The 8,666-nt window shown below is 36.8% G+C and overlaps 1 pseudogene; it reads right to left on the bottom strand.

Moving 5' to 3' along the window:
• Positions 1-7,129: 7,129 nt before the first annotated feature.
• Positions 7,130-8,666, bottom strand: part of LOC135700280 (uncharacterized) — a 3,234-nt pseudogene continuing 1,697 nt past the window's right edge.

Raw genomic sequence — 8,666 nt, 5'->3', positions numbered from 1 at the left:
AGAGCATGGATTGCAAAAATTGTGATAGATGCTCTAGGTGCAGCCAACAACACAAAACGTCGGAGTGTACGTCAACTGTATTGAAATGTATTAATTGTTTGAAAATGAATAAAGAACGAAAAATGAACTTGGACGTCAACCATGCTGCATTTAGCTCGGAATGTTTGCTCTATAAAAGACTTTTTGATCAGAAGAAAAGCAGCTTGCGTTTCAATAAATAGCAGCCAAGTTCCAGGAATGTGAATCAATTCGATTTTTTATACTTGAATATTGCGGGGTTGTCAACAAACTACGTAGCATTACGTCAGATTGTTGAGGAAAAACGTCCTCTTTTAGTTTTCTTATCTGAAACTCATATTGTAGAAACTGAAGCTTTTGATCAGTATAGTATTCCGGGATATATTGTTGCTGCTTGTTTATCACATTCTAGACACACTGGCGGTGTTGCTATTTATGTCAAAGAATCAGTTCAATTCAACCTTCGTACCAACGAAGTTATTGATGGCAACTGGTTCTTGGGCATTACAGTTGTACGACTGTACGTGGCATGAAGATGGGTAATTATGGTGTTTTGTATCATTCTCCCAGTTCTAGTGACCAGCGTTTTGTTGAAGTTTTAGAGAACTGGCTCGAGACATTCCTTGATTCTAGTAAATTAAATATATTGGCTGGTGATTTTAATATTAATTGGCGTGATAACCATAATTCGAATCATTTGAAGCGTTTAGCTGAGTTTTTTAATTTAAAGCAAACGGTTAATGAATATACGCGTATTTCCAGGCACAGTAGAACTTTAATTGACCACGTTTATTCCAATTTTGATTCCATTTGTTCAGTTACGGATACTGATTTGAAAATAACCGATCATGAGACTTTAGCGATTAATGTCTTAGACCATGTTAACGATAACGATAATTTTGTAAAATTGAAGTGCTGGAGGAAATATTCGATGCAAGCTGTTTCGAATCTTGTTGAGAGAAGCCTGGATTTTCCATTCGCGGACGGTAACTTAGATGAATCTACAGCTGTTCTTAATAACGCTTTGAAAACGTGTACCAATCAACTAGTTGAGCAAAAGTTTGTTTCTTTGAAAAACTCGAACAGCTGGTACAATTTGGATCTTTTGCGTCTTAAACGAAAAAGGGACAAATGGTACAAAAAGTTTTGTAGATCTAATAATGACAATCATTGGACTAGGTACACAATCGCGCGTAATAAATATTCACAATCGATAAAGAAAACTCGTTGTGAATATGTTCAAAGGAAGATTGATCAGCATCAAAACAACAGCAAAGAGTTATGGAAAATTTTGAAATCTTTATTAAAACCTAGCAATTGCAAACCGCGGTCCATAACTTTTAATGGCACATTAGAACAGTCAGAACAAGTAATTGTATCTAAGTTTAATGATTATTTTGTCGAAAGTGTTTCATTGAATAATCAATCCATTGAATTGGTCGATGAACCTGACGAAATAAAACAGCCAGTTAATAGTAGTTACAGATTTGAAGTTTTTCACCCAATCACATTAGATGAACTTAGAGTTATTTGTTTTTCATTAGGAAAATCGGCTGGAGTAGATAATGTTAATGCTAGAGTTATTCAAGATTGCTTTCATGTCATTGACCACATCTTTCTGGACCTTATTAATAAATCATTGCAGAATGGACATGTACCACAAATTTGGAAGGAATCCTTAGTGGTTCCTATTCAAAAAGTTGCTGGAACGATTAAAGTCGAAGAGTTTCGTCCCATCAACATGTTGCACACATTAGAGAAAATCTTAGAACTTGTTGTTAAAGGCCAGCTGTTGGAGTATTTGAATAGCAACTCTTTGTTGATACCAGAACAATCGGGATATCGGGAAGGGCATTCTTGTGAAACTGCATTGAATTTGGTGTTAGCAAAGTGGAAAGACAACTTGGAGCGTAAAGATACGATTGTTGCTGTTTTTTTGGATCTGAAACGCGCTTTTGAAACAATTTCTAGGCCCTTACTGTTAAGTACAATCAAGCGCTTTGGAATTACGAGTACTGCATATAAATGGTTTGAAAGCTATTTGTCTGACAGAACTCAACGGACTGTTTTTAATGATTCTGTTTCCAGTCCCGTGGGGAACAACCTTGGAGTGCCCCAGGGAAGTGTATTAGGGCCCTTTTTATTTATTATGTATATTAATGACTTGCGACGTGTTTTACGGTTTTGCGACATTAATCTTTTTGCAGATGATACTGTGTTATTCATTGCAGCTAAGGATTTAGAAGTTGCCGTCTCACACTTGAATGAAGATTTGCAGTATCTAAGTAGATGGTTGAAGTGTAAGCAGTTTAAATTGAATACAAGTAAAACTAAATTTATGGTGATTTCGCGGAATCGATTAAATGAGAACGTCTCTGTTGTAATTGATGATGAGACTATTGATCGCGTTCAGGAGATTAAATATCTTGGCGTGATTATTGATGACAAACTTAAGTTCAACTCTCACATTGACAATGTCATCAAGAAAATTGCCAAGAAGTATGGAATTCTATGTCGATTGAATAACGATTTAACTATTGCCAGTAAAATACAGCTATACAAATCAATCATCTCTCCTCATCTAGACTTTTGCCCTTCCATTTTATTTCTGTCCAATGCAACACAAATATCGAGATTACAGCGCTTGCAGAATAAAATAATGAGATGTAATAGATTCACTTCCTTAACTTTGATGCTAGACGCCTTACAATGGTTGTCGGTGAAGTAAAGAATTGTATATTTGACTATGGTGTTCATTTTTAAAGTAGTTAACGGTTTGCTACCTCGATATTTGTGTGATCGAATTGAAAGAGGAAGTGACTATCATAGATATAATACTAGAAAGGCGGATGAAATAAGAACACCACATTTCTTGACTTGTGCTTCACAGAATTCATTATTTTTCAAAGGAATAAATGTTTTCAATTCGATGCCTAGACACATTAAACGTTCAACAACATTAGCAGAATTTAAGAGACATTGCATTTCACACGTTAAAACTGTCTTTTGAACAGTTATCCAGTGATTTTTTTTTTATAAATTGACAAATTATGTATCTTGACGAAGTTATTTTTAACGGATTATTTTGTATGGATAGCTGTTATAACGACTTTTTAATAATTATTGTAGCACTGCAAAAACTATTTTGTTCGCCACGATGGTGATGATGGATTTTTGATATATGATTTAATAGTAGTAGTAAAAAAAAATAGTAGTCTACAAAGGTTTGAGCCTCGCGCGCGTATTACGGATATAGAGGACTGAATTTAACATTTGATAAAAAAAAATATGCAATTTTGAAGCTTATTTGGAAGATACCTTGAGTTAGTAGTAAGTTTTTCTGGCAAATGTTGGGGGTTCGTGAGCATTCCTGACATTGCTGAACATTATGATAGCATCAGATTGCGGGGTTACTAGTGTAATAGGATGCTTTGTTGATTGTTCATTAACTCTTGATTGCTTGTAATGCTTATTAATATTTTAGGTGGACAAAAAGGCGAACTAAGAGGTGGACGCCTGAGCTTTTCCACATTTATATCGCTGTGAAGCAACTGTAAACTTTAGAGGGAATCTATATCTGTAACTGAAACCAGTTCGATTTTGTTTGCCAACCTGGTTAAAATGTCATATTCAATTATCTTAAAGATAAATCGTCCAGCTCAAACCTTTGTAGGGGTAAGAGGTGGGACCATCATCATCATCATAAAGACTTGTCAAATCCAAAGAGTTTGTATTTAAAGACTTTCCACAAAATTCACTGCATCAACAACAACCTTTTCTTTTGTTATTGAAACAATATTTGTGTTCATGAATCATGAAAAATATTTTTGCTATAAAACTGTTGTTTTGAAGTTCTTGAAAGATTTACAAAGTCCCATTAAGACATTAAGTTTCTTGAGTGGGTAACAAGTTGGTATTTAGGAAAGTGAATGGAAAGGAAATTGTAGTAAGAAAATTCTTTTAGAAACCATTAGCTTGAAAAAAAAACTTAGTTTTCTTGAACTTGGATGAACTTATTGGATACAAATATAATTTTAATTTATATGTTATTCAGAAGAAAACTCCTATTGAATTCGGAAAATTATTCTTGAGGCATTCTATTAAGACTAGATATTCATTTTTAATTAATTCAAAGGTTTGTGAGGTAAATTCATTAGATATTATAAAGGTTATAAGATGTATTACATGGTAATTTTAAAGGGAATTTAAAGGAATTTGTGAAGAAAATTCCAGCAGTATTTCAAAGAATCTTTGAAAAGAACTCAAAGAAAATTTAGAGGATAAAGGGTGGAACGGTCAAAAATTGGTCAAATATAATTAAGTGCACACTAATTATGATATTATATAAATGATCAAACTTTATTTATTTTTGAAGTTTAACGGCTACAAAATACAGGAATATTAGGCTTCCAACTTTCCAACTGCGAACTGCCGGACTTAACGTTTTATACCATCCATCAGATTTTGTACCGTTGTTGTATCAAACTTATTTGAAGCGCCAATTTGCTTCGATCTATTTCTCATTTTCAATTTTTTTTTTCTGAGTTTCGCAACGATTGCCCAATATTTTTCGTCCTTAGGTACGACTCGGAAGTGAGGTCTGGCCCAAAAAGCTCAGAATAACTGTGTTTCTTCAAAAAAGCCAACAGGTGTTTTTGCAAACATTCCTTTACACAAATATCTTGGTTAACAGTGCCAGGTGTCACGGAAATTCCGTTTTTCAGCCCACATGTGCAAATCGCCTGCCAAACCAAGTATTTTTTTCGGAAATTTTGACAACTTTATCTGCTCAAACTTATCTTGAACCTATTCTTTTCCGGTAGCCGTGTAAAACTCTTGACCGGGGAGCTGCTTGAAATCCACCTTCACGTATGTTTCATCGTCCATTATGACGGAATCAAACATGTTCAACAATGTCGTGTACAACTTACGTGCTCTTGCTTTGGCCGTGGTGTTTTGCTTATCATCTCGATTGGGTGTCACTGTAACCGGCAGCCCGGCTCGTTTCTTGGCTCTTTGCGCTGTTGTGTGTGTGATATTCCCAGCATTTTTCCGACATCTCTGATGGAAAGGTTAGGATTACGCTTGAAAACACTGACCAATCTTCTACCGTTCACTGCGGTATCCTAGTTTCGGTTTCCTCCTGATGCTGGTTTCCTAGCAGTCGTCAGACGTTCCCCAAACACTTTAATCAGCGATGTTGCCAAGTCTGCGTAGGAAAAATTGGAATTTTGCTTATGCGCGAGCAACATGTTGATACGCTGTTCCTCTTGCTTCGACGCCATTTTGACCACTGAATAGTAAATGGCAATAACAAAATAGAGACGACATTCCGTATGCACACACTCACGAAATGAGGAGTGTTCAAGTTTTTTAAGTGCATGATTAAAAAAATACACCAAATTTTGGTCGACCACTTTTTGACCGTTCCACCGTTTCAGTTAGTGGAATTGAATGGAAATTATTAATCTTTCTCTCTTTCTTTATACAGCTAAGACGCCCACAATCATCGACATTTAAGGTATGATTAATAAACTTTTTCTTGCAGTATGACATAGTAGCCATACTATTTGCACCAAGTACGCCACTGTTGCTGAGCAGTTGATGGAGCTTGACAGAAGAATATCATCTTCTATGAACCATTTGCTGAGTTAAATTTAATTCATGGTTAAAAGTGACATTTCGAAAGTTATTCTTGATGTTCGAAAATCCCTGTGCTGTCGATCGACCGATTTTCGAGAAGAACTCAGCCACGGTTGTCAACATTTAACTTCTTGTATGTCAGAAATAACCACGCTCGGATAGCAGGGTTAATCGATAACTTTCCATCTGTCAAATTTTAACCAAAAGTTAAAATAATGCAGAGCCTAAATAATTAGTTACTAACTATCCTGACGTTCTTAAATGGTTGCTAAATTCTCCTTTTTCGTCGCATTCCTATTTTTGCTACATAAAATTGAAGCATTGTTGCCAGAGTATATAATATGGAGACTGATTTGACAGTTGTTGTTATTCACATCGTCGTGATTGTGCGCTGCTAAATTTGTCGATTTTTTATCACACGGGCTATCGTTATTCGTTTTTTTCCGTTCGGCATACCTGTAATATTGTACTGGTTGTTAGTAGAGTCGGTGTATAATGAGTCACGCCAAGAGTGAAGCCAAGTCTACCTATCGAACCGTCAAACCGGCTACCTATCGGTCAAAGTAAACAAACATTACGATGCTTTGAAAGGTCCACGAAAGGTATTGCAATAAAATATAAAATATAATCGAAGAAATGAGCATAAACACGCAGTGAGCTTTAAATTGTCATGGGATACGTTCGATAATGATCAGTAATGAGAATTTCAACTATTTTTTGTTAAGATAATTTGACAAAATCACTGATATAATGATTTACTTCAGCCGCATTTTTTTTCTCTCGCTAGAAGTCATTTGAAGTTGTTGTAGAAATCCTCTGTTGCCATGTGAAAAGAATGGGAATCTTTCGAAAACCGTGATGCGAGTTCAACTGTTTTTCTCTTGGCGTGACTCATTATACACCGACTCTAGTTGTTAGTAGAAAGTGCAGTTCGTTGCGATAATCGTCTAAGAGCACCCGCACCAATGCGTTGCTAAAGCTTCTTTAGCAACCCCCACCATAACGCAACTACCGCACCGGGGGTTGCTATTCAGATGCTGGAAATAGCAATCCACACCTCGGGAAGTAGCGAGTTCATAAATCTAGCAACACGGTAGCAACGCATCGCAAAGTTGCTATTTGAAACAAACGTCAAATGTTTGTTTTGCTTTTTGTCCGCCTTGATTTTGTTTACGTGATTTTCGTTGCAGGCGGTAATTTTTAAAGTGCTAATATTACAGTTTTTATACAATGAGTGCTTCAAAACGCGGATCAAATTGGACCACGCAGGAGGATGAAGCATTGTGTATTGCGTGGTTGAATACTTCGCAGGACGCAAGTGTCGGTACCAACCAGCGAGCGAAAACAATGTACGATCGCGTGTATAATAATTTTCTTGAGATTTGCTCGGAGAAACAAGTTCCAGCAAACCCGGAGCTACGTGCCCCTAGTGGCATCAAAGCCAGATGGCACCATATCAGTAAAATGGTTAGCAAGTTCGCTGGCAGTCTAGCTCAAATAGAGAATCGTTGCCAGAGTGGTGCTTCTCCGGAAGATGTAGTTAAAGAGGCGGTTGCATTATTTGCAACCAAGGAAAAAACTACTTTTACGTTGATGCACTGCTTCATCATTTTACATGGTGCACCGAAGTGGCAGCAATACCACACAGTAAAGGTATGTAGAATTATACAGGTGCGAATAATGGATTTTAAATCCTCTTTATTCCACAACCTGGCCGGATTTTTTATAATGGCAAACCGAGCCATCAACACTCCAAAGGCACGTTCAACATCCTTCCTGGCCGATTCTTGCTTTTCTGCGAAGTACTGTGAACAAAAGAAATAGTGGAACAAATTTTTTAAACATGAACTTAAACTTAACAAATGTAACTCTAAACTTTTTTCAAAAATAGGTTTTAAAACTTTTTCTTTTGGAAAAGTTTAGAGTTACAGTAATTTATATATGGGTAAAAAAGTTCTTTTCAAAGAGAAATGCTCTAACTCATCGATGCGGGAGGTTATTTAGCTCCAGTTGATATTTTTTTTTTCAATTTTTTTCCTGGTTCTCGAGACATACAGTTAAGGTTCCTATTAGTACGGATTCGTTTATTCCGGATTCATATAGAACGGTTGATTTGGCTTTAACGAATACACGTAGTATATGGGATTTGAGCTAATTGGGACCCAACTCTGGGGCCACATTGCGCAGCTCGAAACGGAACATTTTTATACGAACGCTTGTTTGAAAAAGTTTTTCGTTTCGAGCTGCGCAATGTGGCCCCTGATTTTGGGATTATTTCAAGAGAGAGCTTCCTGGTGTCTTTGGGAAAAATGTTGTGCAGATAGTATTCCTTTTGGTAGAACTTTGCTTCCAGCAGGTCACAAACTGGTCCTCCGGAAGATCCGGAACAACCGAAAAAGTAGTTAATTCATGAAACTGTTACTAGAGCTCTGCGGTTTTTTCGAAAGCACTTGTTGATGTGTTGTCAGAATGAATTCAAAGTTGTGACCGAAAAATGGTCCCTGGGGCCTTGGGGTGAACCACCGAATGATCCGGAACAACCGTAAAAGCGGTCAATTAATTAAGTTGATCATAAAGCTCCACGATATTTTCAAAAACACTTGTTGATGCGTTATCAGGATGAATTTGATATTGTGACCGGAATAAGGACCCTGAAGGGTACGGGATGATCCTCCGGAAGATCCGGAACAACCATAAAAGTGGTTAATTCAAAAAACTGATTATACAGCTCTGCGGTTTTTTCCGAAACCACTTGTTGATGTGTTTTGAGGATACATTTGATATTTTGTCCGGAATATGGACCCACTGGGGGCTACGGGGTGATCCTCCGGAAGATCCGGAACCACTGTAAAAGTATTCAATTTATGAAATTTATCCTAGAGTTCCGTGGTTTTTTCGAAAGCACTTGTTGATGTGTTATCAGAATGAATTAAAAATTGTGACCGAAAAATTGACCCTGGAGGCCTTGGGGTGATCCTCCGGATGATGCGATACAACCGTAAAAG

The sequence above is a fragment of the Ochlerotatus camptorhynchus genome, unplaced genomic scaffold (assembly GCF_037179485.1).
Source record: "Ochlerotatus camptorhynchus isolate MF236.1 unplaced genomic scaffold, CSIRO-AGI_Acam_v1.1 ptg000131l, whole genome shotgun sequence".
Classification (NCBI taxonomy): Eukaryota; Metazoa; Arthropoda; class Insecta; order Diptera; family Culicidae; genus Ochlerotatus; species Ochlerotatus camptorhynchus.
Note: the sequence above shows the minus strand (reverse complement) of the source record. Positions and strands in the feature narration are given on the sequence as shown.